Here is a 14,830-nt window from a genome sequence, read left to right on the forward strand (position 1 = left end):
GAGGAGCACAGACTTTGTTTTAGAAGAACCAGTTACAGGGCTGGGCACGTTGGATCACTCGAGGTCAGTAGTTTGAGCCTGGCCAACATGGTGAAACCCTCATCTCTACTAAAAATACAAAAATTAGCTGGGTGTGGTGGTGGGTGCCTGTCGTCCCAGCTACTCAGAAGACAAGTGGAAGAATTGCTTGAGCACAGGGGGTGGAGGTTCTAGTGAACCAAGATCGCACCACTGCACTCTAGCCTGAGCATCAAAGAGTGAAACTACATCTCAAAAAAAAAAAAAAAAAAAAAAAGAACCAATTACAGGATGGGAAGGAGGATGAAAGGTGGCATGGCAGAAAGCAAGTGTGACATTCCTCCCCGTGTCACTCATGCTGCTGTGCTCTCTGGCCACGGGGAGGACTCCTAGTCTGAATAAAGGGTATGAATTTTATTTGAAATGATTTCTTCAGCATTGTCATAAACTGCTTTTGAATAATTTCCCTTACAATAAAGTAGGATGAAAGAATTCCTCCAAGTTGAAAATTGAGCTGCCAACTCTGCTACGCCATTTTCTCTCCAATCTCATGACCCTCCCTCTGACCCTATAGTTCCTAGGTCAGCATTCCATCCTTAGCCTGCTCAGTCCTTACACACCCCAAGCCTCACTAAGTTACTTACTTATAGAATTGCTTCTGTGGGTTTTGGTTCATTCCTGTCTATAAGGCATCAGAGGGCAGGTCAGCTTCTCTGACCACCTGTGCCCACCCTAGAGGAGGAGTGAGCTCAGCCGTCATCCCACGCAGTGCTGCACACACGAGAAAACAGACACCACTGTGTCTTCCTCCTCTCTGATGCCCCGGTATCACCCAGTACTGCATTGAGGATCAGAGGAGTTTAGGGAGAATGCTCAACTGTCCTCTCGGTGCCCTAAAATCTGTCCTTCATAACTCTGTTGTGATTTTGAACCTCTTTGAGAGTCTGATGAAAGCAACTGACTATCTCCCTGGAGAAAATGCATACTATGCATACAGTATTATCAAGATGCCACATTAAAACTTCCCCCATTAATATTATTGGAATGACGTAGGGATATAGATGTCTAAATAAATGTAAAGCAGAAACAGAGGTGACAAATCAAAGGGGTCTGTCTACTGGGTGCTGTCTAAACCTCATTCATACTGCACTTTAGAATATTGGCTTTATTCAAAGTTGTCGGATGATGGCTCTTCTTGTAAGTGGGTGTGGGTGATTCTTAAGTTCATCATGCAGAAGGATGGAGCTATTCCGTGAAGTTCATTGGCCTGATCATCAGCGCTTCTGTAGGAGAACTGAGGAATCCTCAGTTTCAACTCTGGGCTAGCTGCCCATACTGCAAGGCCCCAACTACAGCCATATTTTCCATAGCACTCACACCCGGACCTCCTGGTTATGTCAATGTTTTTTGAGTGACTGCTACTGCTGGTACTCCCAAAGGTGTGTTTTCAAACACATCAGAATCCCTTGGGGCACTTGAGATCCATGTTCCTAGGCCTCTAGGGAATCCAATGAGATCAGAACTCTAGATGTATAACCAGCTTCCCTACTGAGCCTTCTGCTTGTCCATGCTGAGAACTGCAGCTTTAGGCAGATGGTTCTTTGTTGAATGCTGCAGAAATCTCTACATTTCAACATGGCACATAGAACACAGCATCACCTGTTCAGAAGAAGACATCTGACAATGTACTGTTGGGATAATCAAGAAATGATTACAAGGAGAATATACAAGTGTTTTATTACAAAACATAATAAAGAGCAAATTCATGAGCTTTTGAGGTCAATTCCCTGAGGGCTCTTTCTCCATAGACATTACTTATAGCCATAATCCTTCCATTCAAAACTGAAAAGAATTGGTCTTTCCCAAACAATATTTTTAAAATCATAAATTGAAATATTTCCTTAACAACATAACCAGAAATCTAAAGTAAAAGTAGAGTACAAGTGTGGATCCCTGCAGGAGACTCTGCAGGAGAAGGCGTTCAGGAAGCGTGCTGAGGAATTCCGTGCAGGAACAATAATTCAGCAAAGCAAAGAAGGGGATGGAGAGAAGTTGATCAGTGGGTTCCAACAGACCATCAGAAGAAATGAGACCTAGGCTTCGATCAATCAGCAGAGTGACTATAGTTAACGAGAATCTATTTTATATTTTCAAATACCCAGAAAGAATAATTCGGCTGCCCCCAGATAAAGATACATGTTTAAGGTGATAGGTATTCCAATTATACTGATTTGATCTTCACACAGTATGCAGAGGTATCAAAATATCACATGTATCCAGAAAATATATGCATTTATTATATATCAGTCTTTAAAAATCCACCGATTTTTAAATTCATACTGTGCTGAGCGTGGTGGCTCATGCTTATAATTCCAGAACTTTTGGAGGCTGAGGCAGGAGGATTGCCTGGGGCCAGGAGTTCATGAGCAGCATGAGCAATATAATAAGAGCCTATCTCTATAAAAATAATATTGATAATAAAAAAACATTGCTGGACATGGTGACATGCACCTGTATTCCTAGCTACTCAGGAGGCTGAGGTGGGAGGATGACTTGAGCCTAGGAGTTGAAGGCTGCAGTGAGCTGTGATCACGCCACTGCACTCCAGCCTGGGCAAAAGAGCAAGACCTTGTCTCTAAAAAATAAAATACATAAATACTGCATAATGACAAATATGTGGCAAAAAAAAAGCTATATCTAAAACAATGACAAATAAAAAAGTGAGAAATTCTACTTAGATCATTTAGGTATATTAAATGCAGTCTGAGATTTTCGATAAATTCAAGAAATGTCATTGGAGTTACATGCTACCATTCATGTATTTACTCTTTAGTGAGCGCTCACTAGGTGTCACCCTTGGGAGTCTGATGTGTGACAACTTCCCACCATCACCTGCTTTACCAGGCACCATCTGCCTCCTTTGGGTTACCCCATCAATTCTCCTGAATGCCTTTTATCCTTCCTGCATCCTTGCAGACACTGGATGCTCCCAGAATTATTGTCCCCAAAGTAAACGTATCTTGTTGTTCTTCTGAAGATGCCTTGATGGTGCCCCACAGTCTCTTGGATCAAATTCAAGTTCTCCACCTAACATTGGCAAGCTCTGTGCACTCTGGCCCTCTCCACCTACCTTGCCCAGTGCGCCGCTCCCCAACATACACACACTGGGGTCCACACACGTTTGTCATCACCTCCCAGCTCCAATGCAGGCTACACCCTCAAAATGAATGCACGCCTAAGAGAGGAGCCAGCGCCCTCTCCAGGACAGCTTCAAGGGCAGTGTGACAGGCAGAATCAGGCCTCTCCACCCCAAAAATGTTCATACCCTAAACCTTGGAACCTATGTTACCTTGTGTGGCAAGAGGGACCTTGAAAATGTGATTAAGGTTAAGGACCTTGAGATGGGGAAGTTTTCCCGCCTTATCCACGTGGCCTCACGTCACCACAAAGGTGCTTTAGAGAGGGCCACCTTCCCCAGCTGCAGTGAGCCAGACAGACTGCAGCATGAGAAGGAACTGGCCTGCCTTTGCTGGCTTTGAAGATGGGGTGGAGGCTGTAAGCCAAGGAATGAGAGTGACCTCTAGAAGCTGGAAAAGGAAAGGAATGGATTCTTCCCTAGAATGTCCAGAAGGAACACAGCTCTGCCAACATGTTGATCTTAGTCTGGTAAGAATGGCGTGGAATTATGACTTCCAGGGATGTATGAGAATAAATTTGCGTTGTTTTAAGTCACTGAGTTTGTGCTAATTTGCCACAGCAACAGTAGGAACCACACTCTTCTGGGCAGCTCCCCCTAATCACACTTGCCTCCCATAGCCCTTCTCCCTCACCTCCAGTTTGGCGTTCCCAAACCACTCATGGCCTGCACTGGCCACTTGATATGGTGCCCATTGTTCCATGTCTGTCTTAGCTTTCCGACTACAAAACTGTGTTCTGCTTAAGTAGAGGGGCTTTGGTGTTTGCTGTTCTTTCACAACCCATTCATCCCTCAAGATGGCTAGTCACAAAACAGGTTTATAAAAGGTTATCTGTTCAATAACACTTGTCAACAAGACAGTATCTGTTATGGACAGAATATTGGTAACTCCTTTTGTTCATATGTTAAAACTCTAATCTCTTCCTGGGTGCAGTGGCTCATGTCTCTAATCTCAGCACTTTGGGAGGATGAGGGGGATGGATCGCTTAAGGTCAGGAGCTCAAGACCAGCCTGGCCAACATGGAAAACTCTGTCTGCTAAAAATACAAAAATAGCTGGGCATGGTGGTGGGTACCTGTAATTCCAACTACTCGGGAGGCTAAGGCAGGAGAATCGTTAGAACCACTGCACACCAGCCTGGGAGACAGAGCGAGATTTTGTCTCCAAAAAAAAAAAGAAAAAGAAAAGAAAACCCTAATCCCAATGTGATGGTATTTGGAGATTTGGAGGTGGGGCCTCTGGGAGGTAATTAGGTCATGAAAGTGGAGCTCTCATAAATGAGATTAGTGCTAGTTCCCTCTCTTTCCACCATGTGAGACACAGTTAGAAGTCGTCTGCAACCTGGAAGAAGGCCCTCCCCCAACCTGGCCATGCTGGCACCTGGGACTTCCAGCCTCTGGAACTGTAAGAAATAAATGTTTGGTGCTGAAGCCACCCTGTCTATGATAATTTGCAGCTCGCGCTAAGACAGTATCCAAGTACTATCATATCGTTTTGGCCCACGAAAATAAAATCAACTCGTGATGTCATAGATTAGTTATTCATAGTTGTGGTGTCCTAATTCACACAGCTATAACTGTAATAGGGAGACACTTCAGACACATTTATTGCCAACAGCCTATATATCGTTTTTAATTTTAGCTGAAGAAACACAGTTAAGCAGGGAATGTACAGCCAAACAGTAGGTTCCTTAAGGACAGGGGCTATGTCTTTCTTGGCACAGTGTGTGGAAGGTGGTGAGCACTCAACATTCATGGTCAGATGGGTGAATGGTTAGGGGCTCCCTGGAGAAAGCACATTACACACAGTAAAACAGCTGCATCGAACTAAGCAATCACTGAGTATTGCTGGGTTGGGGGTCTATTATAGTAAATCTATTTGATTCAACACTCACTGTTTCTTCTTGTTGGATAATGCTGTTAGAATTAGTAGATTTTTCAAACGCAATGGCATCTCCACTGTGAAGGAACAGATAATAGAGAAATAATTTTAGCAAGACACCTGTCTCTGAGCAGAAGCATGAAGTTTCTTTTGCAGCAAGGTTATTTGTTTGGGAGGGTGTAACTTTTATTGAAAAACCCTTTGCCATGTTTCTATCCACAAATAGTAATGATCATATGCCTCAGGCTTTAAAAAATCCATTTCTTTAACTGGAACAACTACGCATTTATTTTTTAAGGTTTATTTCTTTCAGAAGCAAGAATATGATATCATCATGGGTAGAATTCGCTCTTGTAGGAAAAGGGAAATCATCATGAACGTGAAATCTTATTATTTTCTGATTTTGGTGCATTTTAAATGATCAATACAGAAATGATAGCCTCTGAGTTGATGGATGTAGTAGAACACCTTTACAGGACAAAGAAACTGGTAATTAATAATACAGATGTAAATTTCATTTTACCGTGGCTCTTGGATTCATACACGATAATGGAGAAGTTTATGCATAATAGATTTAGTCCTATCCATGCGGTACGGTGTGTTTTTTTTTTCAATTATGGGCATTCGAGAAACTGTGAGCCCAGTCCACTTGCACCAGGGACTGTCCGTTCTCAAGAAGCCAGAGGTGGGGATGTCTCCTTCCACTTCTCCGCCTCTCCGCCCCAGAGTTGTGGCTGAGTCAAGGATAGACATGACATTGGTGTCTCTGTCCTCTCCAAGTCAACACACATCATGACTGATGGTTTCAGCTCTATCTGAACATAAAAAAGGGAAGAGGAAGTCAGCAGCCTCTTGCTGCGCTCTGGAAGCTGGACAATAGTCATCCAGGTGGAAGGACCTGGGAGGAGGCAGGAGGCAGAGGGGAGGTGGAGGAAAATGGCTTTCCTTCCACACAGGATGGTTCTATGTCCTACCCAGCCTCTTGAAAACCCTATGGGCTCGCTTCTGAAGGTTTAGGTCAGTCCATTCTCCAAACTAAGTCATAGAAAACTGGCTAGAATGCTTGATACACATCTGATAAATATTTTCACATAATGTTCTATTTCCAAACAGGGCACATAGATTCAGGGTCTGGACACAAACCCACTAGAAAGGCACTTCATCTTTTAATAAGAATTGTTATCAAAACAGAAATTTTACCTTGGACTTTCCAACGGCTGCAAAACACGGCATCTGTTCCACCCGAAAGAATATATAGATAAGCCCTGCACATGCACATAGGGTGATGGGCAACACTAGAGGAGCCACAGGCAAAGAATTTGGAGTGTCTTAGGAATTCCATTTGTCGTGTGCTATAGACTGAGTTGCATCCTCCTTGAATTCCCGTGTTAAAGCCCTAGCCCTCAATGTGACTGTATTTGTAAATAGGATCTCTAAGGAGATAATTAAGATTAAGTGAGGTCATAAGAATGGGGCCCTAAACCAATCCAGGACTGGTGTCCTTAAAAGAAGACACCAGAGAACTTGTTATCTTTCTCTCTCTCTGTGTGCACAAACAAAAGAGCATGTGAAGACACAGTGAGAAGGTGGCTGACTGCAAGCCAGGAAGAGAGCCCTCACCAGAAACCAAATTTTGGGGCACCTTGATCTTGGACTTCCAGCCTCCAGAAGTGTAAGAAAATAAATTTCTGTTGTTTAAACCATCCAGTCGGTAGTATTTTGTTATGACAGCCCAAGGGAATGCATCATATCTCAATATATCTTGGGTAGGTGTGACAATTATGCAGTTTCTTCAGGTAAAATTTATGAACAGCCCATTGCCACAGATCCTGGGACATTATAGCTACAAAAACAACAAATAAATCAAACTTAGAATAAAGACTAGAATGGAATTAGATGGAAGAAAATATTAGAAGTGAAATTTCACAAAATAAAGGGCTCATAGAAAAGAAATGTAACCAGAAAAATATGGTCATCACTCTTCAGAGAAGTCTAAAAATTACATGTGAAGCTTCCTTCAATTAAATTGGAGGAAGGGCAATTTCTCCCAATTCCACATTGTGTCAGCATGCTACTCCTATGTTTTCTTTGGAAAACGAATGCAAGACCACAATATGAATACGTTGAGCTCCATCCATCTATCCATCCATCCATCCATCCATCCATCTATCCATCCATCTATCCATCCATCTATCCATCCATCCATCCATCCATCTATCCATCCATCCATCCATCCATCCATCCATCCATCCAACCATCCATCATCAATCCATCTCTCATTCATTCATCAGATGTTTATTGAGTGCCTACTGAATGCCAGTCATTGTGCCAGGCCTTGGTGGATATAGCTGTGATCCAGGGAGACAAGGTCTGTTTTCACAGAGATTATAGCCTATGGGGGAGGAAGAATGTCAAACAAATAGTCACAAAGATGTTGAGTGAGGTTTATGACAGCTGAAGTGTTGGGAAACGTATGTCAGGGGGCCATCCTATTCTCTTGTTAGTCCAGCAGTGCACATGTCTGTACATCGGCAGCTTGATGAGCTCAGGAGAGATGCCTTTGTGATCAGTTAGCTTCATCTGGTTGGTGTTCCTCACATCACCATATGAGGATAGCACTTATTAAACAATTTTGAATGGAGACATTGATCTTCATGGGGCATTCCTGTAGATACTCAGAAACAGATATTTCAAACCTAGAATGTCTGCTTTCAGACTTGAAAAAGGACAAGGAAAACTTTCAACTTTATCACTCATCCCTCCCTCCACCCCGACTCTGGGAGCTTTGGAGTAATGAGTAATACTCATTACAACTGAGTAATGCTCTCAATTATTTTGAGTTCCTAAATGATACTCCCAAATTTCTGCCTGTGTTCAATGCAGAATATGGGTTTAATTCAACAGCAATTGAAAGGAAGGTGGCATCACCCTCCTCATCTTTATAGGGAAGCCTGAAGAGAGCTGCCTGCCATATAGGGGCCCGTGTGTAGCAGGAATCCTTATTGGGAGAGCTATGTTACTTTTTAGCATTTAATTGGGGGACTTTGTGCATTAATCTAATGGTGACAAAGAGAAAATATTTCAACCTCATGGAGAGATGGGATCATCTATGAAAAAGTCCTCATCTCTAATTGGCTGGACAAAGACAGCTTGTTTGTTGGAATGAATGGCAAGGCTGTCTCTTTACACTTCTGGAATGCCCTAATTTAAGAGATTGGCTCACAACACAGGTCAATATGTAGGTTTAATGAGATCATATTTATTTTCTAAAATCATCTAGTTTCCGAGGCTTCTGCAAACAAAGATCCAAAATATTCAAGTGACAGGGGATTAAGAGGCAACAACATAGTTGGGCTACAAGGCAGGTGAGCAGAGAGTCACTGGAGACTAGCAAGGTGGGGATTCATGAGGGTCCACGTTCAGGTCATCAGTACCCCGATGAGCTGGCAAATTTGGAGGAGTGAACACCGCAGGCATTGCCGGGCTGTCATCTGGCAGGTAAGGCTGGGCTAGGCTAGAAAGGGAGGTTGTGGTAGACCAGCGCTCCACCACAGTGCAGTTCCCCATATGGGGCCACCACCCAAGCGATGCTGCAGGGGGCGTGAGGCCAGAGCAGGCCTGGAGGTGACTGTTTCAGACAGAAGCCCTCAGAGTGCCCATCGGGACAGCTTTGTGTCTTTGGGCTTACTGCTCTCTGTGTCGTTTCCAGAGTGTGGCTCTGAGTCAGGCCTTTGGGACATTTATCAGGCTGTGATCAAAAGCACAGTCATTGCTAAAATACGGTGCTGAGGAAACCACACACAACATCCAGAGCTGGCCTCGTTGTGAAGGAAGGCCTTCCAGTCCAAAAGGCGTCTTCTCCACCTGCTCTCCGAGGCCTGTGATGCTTTAACAGTGCCAAGTCACTAAGTCAGAGCAAGACACCAGAGCACAAGGCAGATCGTGACACAGGAGTGACCCCCAGGTGAGTCCATCCTCGGATCATTTGCATTCCTTGGTAGCTGCCCCCTCAGTGGCTGTTCCGAGGGGCCCAAACCAACATCCTGCCTGGGATGTTACGATATAATAACCACGAGAGAGTGGAACTTGATGCTCATTGAAAATAAAAATAAATAAATAAATGAATAAATAACCACTAGAGGGAAATAAATAAATGAATAAATAACCATCAGCTGGGGTTGGAGGGAGGGGACCCCAGATGGGGAAGACCTGGGAGGGAGGAGGGCTGAGAATTTCCCCAGCACAATGGAACAGGCCTGCTTGTTCAGCTCTGCAGCTAGTTGGCAATAATTGCTTTGAACAAGTGACATGAGCACCAGGGCCTCAATTTTGCCTCCCTATAAAGGGAAGGATTGGAATTTGTCGACCCCCGCCAGATCTTTTCCAGCTTCCACTGGAATACGAGGACTCAGAGGTACCCCAGGTCTTACACAACAGTCTGGAGGTTCCTTCTGGGCTTCACACAGGGGTAATGGAGGAGGGCCTGCTTTCTTCTGGGCACCGGCAAATTGTCCAATTCACTCAGTACAGTGAAGACACAGACTGAGAACTGCTTTTTACTTTAATTAATTTTTATGATCAATTTGTCTAAAAAAAGTCAGGCATAAAGAGGACAGAGACACGATTATATGGCACATATCTCATCTCGTTCCTTTAATTTTTCCCATAGTCTTTCACGTGTAGCATTAGCTTCATGTGCTTCTTGGCATTAACTTTCTCTTAGTCTAACTACAATCTGCATTCACATTCTCAGGTTTTGACATCATTTGTCATTAGTCCAGACTTTCATTGACATCATTTTGGCATCATAACTTGCCCTTGCAAATCACTCTAACCAGTGGTGAAACAACTTGAAGCAATTACAAAGGTAAGAGGATAAAAATGTAATAAAACCTAATTCATGGACCATACTTGTTCCGTGTCAGATTTCAGAGCAAAGGCGCTTCATCTTCCAATTATTAAAGGCTTCCATTGCAATTCGTCCTCAAAGCACATGAAATAATTATTTTCATTTTGATTAAGAGAAGATATCTTTGACTTGATGAATATTTTTACATATGTTAAAATAGTAAATATATATATTCACATCAAGACATATGTCATTATGATTTCAAAAAACTAATATAATTTTGATTACACTAATAATATTAATCATTAAAATGCACTCAGCACTTACTCATCCTAAATGTTTTACTTGTTTTACCCTAGTTATCATGAACACCTGTGGGGAAGGTAGATAAGAATTATCCCCAATTTGCAGATGAAGAAGGACAAACAGAATTCATAGAGCTGGAGACCTAGCTCTGACTTCCGAGTGGAATATTACCTATTCTATGATTCTGTCTTTTAAGATAGAATCACGTGTGTGACCAAGAAAATAACGTACACAAGAAGTAAAAAGTAAGATATCAATTTTTTGAATCTGAAAATTACCAAGAACAATCTTGCTTTCCAATTTGGTCTTCTGTGCGTTGTGGTTTCGTTGTTTTCTGCACTGGGGCCACTACTGTTAAATCACTTAACTGTATCCTGACCCATTCGATTTTATGAACAGCTTAACTGCAAAATGATGGCCTAGGGGGAGACCTGTGGAAGTGTGGGAAGAATAAGACATCCACATTCACCTTCTTGAGGCAAAACTCAGCCACTGGGGGTCAAGCTTCACCGGCAGACAGCAAATAACACGTTGCACTGCACAGGCATCTGTCTGCTGGAGATCGGCAAGTGAGCAACGCTGTGAACAAATGATACAATTCCTGATGTGAGGGGTATTCGAAGTGGCACCTCCTTTTAAAACCTTTCTCAGCAAGGATGGGTGCCGTCTAGGCTGTTATTCTCCACACAGGTATTTTAAGCTGCCAGACAACAAGCAGGTAATACATATTTTAACATTAGCAAGTTTTAAGCAGCCTTGAAAACCATAGGGTGGACAAGGCCAAAAAGCGTGTTGCAACTTGGACACCTTATTAGTACCTGAGAGGGAGATCCTCCAGGACTCATCGGAGGCCTTGTGGGGGGGCCCTGGCCCAAGGTAGACTCAGCCCCCACTCTCAGCCCCTCCAGGGGCTTTGGCTGCACACATACAAGGAAAACAGGCTGCCGCTTGGGGCTGGAGAGACTTCTCTGAAAACCGCTGGTGTCTGACATCACCAGGCTGTGGTGTCCACTGCCGCCGGCTCCCTGTGAACCCGCTCGCCCCCAGCGTGATGCAGCCTGGAGGATGAGCCCCTTTCCCTCTTTTGCTCCGTTGGCATAGCCAGTTGTGGACCCACGCCCTGCATTCCCCAGGCTTAGGCCCGCCAGGCAGCCCCCTGAGCTCATGGCTGGCAAAAGAACAAAGGCGTGGAAGAACAAAGGCACGGCGTGTTGAAGGCACAGTTTTAGAAGCTTTTAAAGGCCTTTAATAAGCTGAGTTGAAAAAGCTGACAGAGTGAGAGAGGAGAGTGTGTATGTTTTGGGAGGGATGAGGGCGAGGCTTAGTTTCCACATATCCCCAAGGGAAACCTGAGACTCCCAATGGCTGATTGCAGACTTTACATGACACAGAATGGGGGTTCATGTTTGAAAAATGACAAAAAATGTATCCTTGAAACAAAACCCAGGGATTTTGCCTAAGAGATACAGAATAAAGGTTAATTACACAGAGCTATTTCTCTAGATGTGATATAATACACACACACATACACACGTAGACACACATACACATGTGCATACACACATACACACACACACACACACATTCTCCACTCCCCTGTTCCCCTAGACAATAATAAAGTATTTTATACTTTGGCCTGGATTCTTCCGTGAATTTGTAGATCAGCAATTATACCCAGATCCAAGCCTCAATCTGGTTGCCAACTAAACGGGATGGGAATCTGGGGAGGCCATTCTGCCCTGACGGGGGAGCAGGAAGGGAGGGAGAATGTTCTGGATTTTGTGAGGTGGTCTTTTCCGTATGGCACACACTGCACATTTTTGGTCATTGTCATTTAAAAAAATAGGCTCAAGCTGTTCATTTGTTTTAAAAATTAAACCTTGGTCTCTCCTTGGTGAGGATGGATGCTGCCTCTGCAGTTTTCAGCATGATTCACCACAATCCCCATCTCACCCCAGTGAAAAGAAACGCACCCACCCGCTGCTCAGCCACTCTCCAGGTGTGCAGTTAAGTGGACCACCAGTGCCCTGGTTCCTGGCTCTGGTCGTGACCCCCCTGCTGTATCTGTGGGCACTCTCTTCTCCCCTCCTCAGCACACGGGTGTGGAGGGAAGAGTGGGATGTGCAGGTTCAGGGGCCTGGGAATCAGAATTTCTAAACTTATGGGGCTTGGGGGAAATATGGAAGCAATAGGGAGGAAATTAATTAGATTCTATGCTTCTTTGGAGTACTTGGTGATAGTGAGAAAAGTCACCCCTTTGCTACAATCCTGGGTCATGGCCAAATCTCTCTACAATGATGCTCTTATTGGTGTTTCCATTTCTTTCCTTAACACAAGATCCAGAAAGAAGAGGTAAAGACAAATGAAATGCCCTTGAACAGCCTGTGCACAGCTCTGTGACTCTGAGAGTTGCTTTGGGAGAGGAGAGCTTGTATGTTCTACTCTAAGATGCTCCCAGCAAGGCAGCAAGGCACGCTCTTTTTAACCACACCCACCCTTAACCAAAATGAAATTCCAGTTCCTCCCTTAGGCAAATATTAGTAGGAGAGTTTTTGTAAATCAGTCCTCAATTGCTGCACACATAGAGAAATGCCTGCTTCACCCAGGCATAAAACATTGGGAAAAGACCAACATCCTCATCGTGGGTTAGTTGGAGGCTTGCTTCTGGGTTTTAAACACAATAGAGATCGCAGTCGTAAAAGCTGTGTGAGAGAACGCATCCTGAGCACACACAGCTGCACACTGTGGGGACTGACACCTCCAGGTGGGCAGTGCCATGGTCCTCTCTTGGCCGCTGGCCTCCCTCTGCTAAGGATCCCTCCTCTGGGTCTGTTAAAGGCAATGATTGATGCCTGTGTGACCAGAGGAAAAGCAACTATATGCATGGATGAAAATGCCAGGAGAGTGCTTTGAAAGAAAGGAAGGCGTTGCACTCCAACCCTGAGAAGAGAGGATGGGTGTCAGTGAAAGAAACTCTGAGACCTCAGACCCCCCCCGAGAAATGCGCAGGGGAGGGCTGTGGGATACTTCATGGGGCCTGCCATGATGTCTTTTCCTGAATTACAGGATTCTGCTTGATTTATTATTTGTAATTGAAATTTTTATGAAGATAATTATAGATTTACATGCAGTTGTAAGAAATAATTCAGGCTGGGTGCAGTGACTCACGCCTGTAATCTCAACAATTCGGGAGGCTGAGGCAGGAGCATCACTTGAGCCTAGGAGTTGCCCAGCGTGGGCAACACAGTAGACTCATCTCTTTCAAAAAATGTTTAAAAAAAAGTTAGCCAAGTTCAGTGGCTCACAACTGTTGCCAGCTACTTGGGAGATTGAGGCAGAAGCATCCCTTAAGGCCAGGAGTTTAACACCAGTGTGGACAACACAGCAAGACCCTGTCTCTACAAAAAAATTTTTAAAAAATAGCCTAGTATGAGGGTGCATGCCTGTGATCTCAGCTACTCAGGAGGCTGAGGCAGAAGGATCGCGTGAGCCCAAGTGGTCAAGGCTGCAGTGAGCCATGATCATGCCATGTCACTGCACTCCAGCCTGGGTGACAGATATTTCAAAAAAAAAGAAAAGAAAAAAATAGAAGGGAAGAGAAAAGAAAAGAAAGAAGAAAGGAAGGAAAAAAAGAAATCAGAGAGATCCCTTTTACACCCTGCTTAGTTTCTCCCCATGGTTTCCTTTTGCAAAAACTGTGGTGTAATATCACCACCCAGACACTGACATTGAGACACTCCATTGATCTCAAATTTCCCAGGTTTTACTTAAACTCATTTGTGCATTTGTGTGTATATTTAGTTCTATACAATTGTATCACCCGTGCAGGTTCACGTATCCACCACCACAAACAACCACACCCATCTCTAGCTTCTCCCACCCCTAGGTCCCTAACCTCTGGCAACCACTAACCTGTCCTCCATTTCAAAAATGTTGTCATTTCAAAATATTTTACAGATGGACTCATATGCTATACAACCTTTTGGGACTGGAGTTTCTCTCTCAGCAAAGTTCCCTGGAGATTCATTCAAGTCATTGTGTATCAATAGTTTGTTACTCTTTTTTTTAATTTTTCATTTTTGTGGGTACACAGTAGGTGTGTATATTTACGGGGTTCATGAGATTTTTGATATAGGCAATGTGTAATAACCACATCAGGATAAATAAGGTATCCATCACCTCAAGCATTTATCCTTTGTGTTACAAACAATCCCATTCTACTTTTATTTTTAAAATATACTATTAAATTATTATTATCATCAATTTAATAATTTAATAATTATTAAATACAGCCATTTAATAATTTAATAATTTAATTATTATTCACTATCATCACCTGCTAGCGAATATTAGGTCTTATTCATTCTTATTTATGTGGTTGCAAATGACAGGATCCGCTTCTATTTTACGGCTGAATAGCACTCCATTGTGTATATGTACCACATTTTCTTTATCTATTCATCTGTTGATGGACACTTAGGTTGCTTCAAAATAATAGTTTCTTCCCCTCTACTGTTGAGTAGTGTTCCACAGTATGGATGGATCATAGTTTATTTACAGTCACCTATTGAAGGACATCT

Source organism: Aotus nancymaae, unplaced genomic scaffold (genome assembly GCF_030222135.1).
Source record: "Aotus nancymaae isolate 86718 unplaced genomic scaffold, 86718_ANA_hifiasm-v0.15.2.pri h1tg000131l, whole genome shotgun sequence".
NCBI lineage: Eukaryota > Metazoa > Chordata > Mammalia > Primates > Aotidae > Aotus > Aotus nancymaae.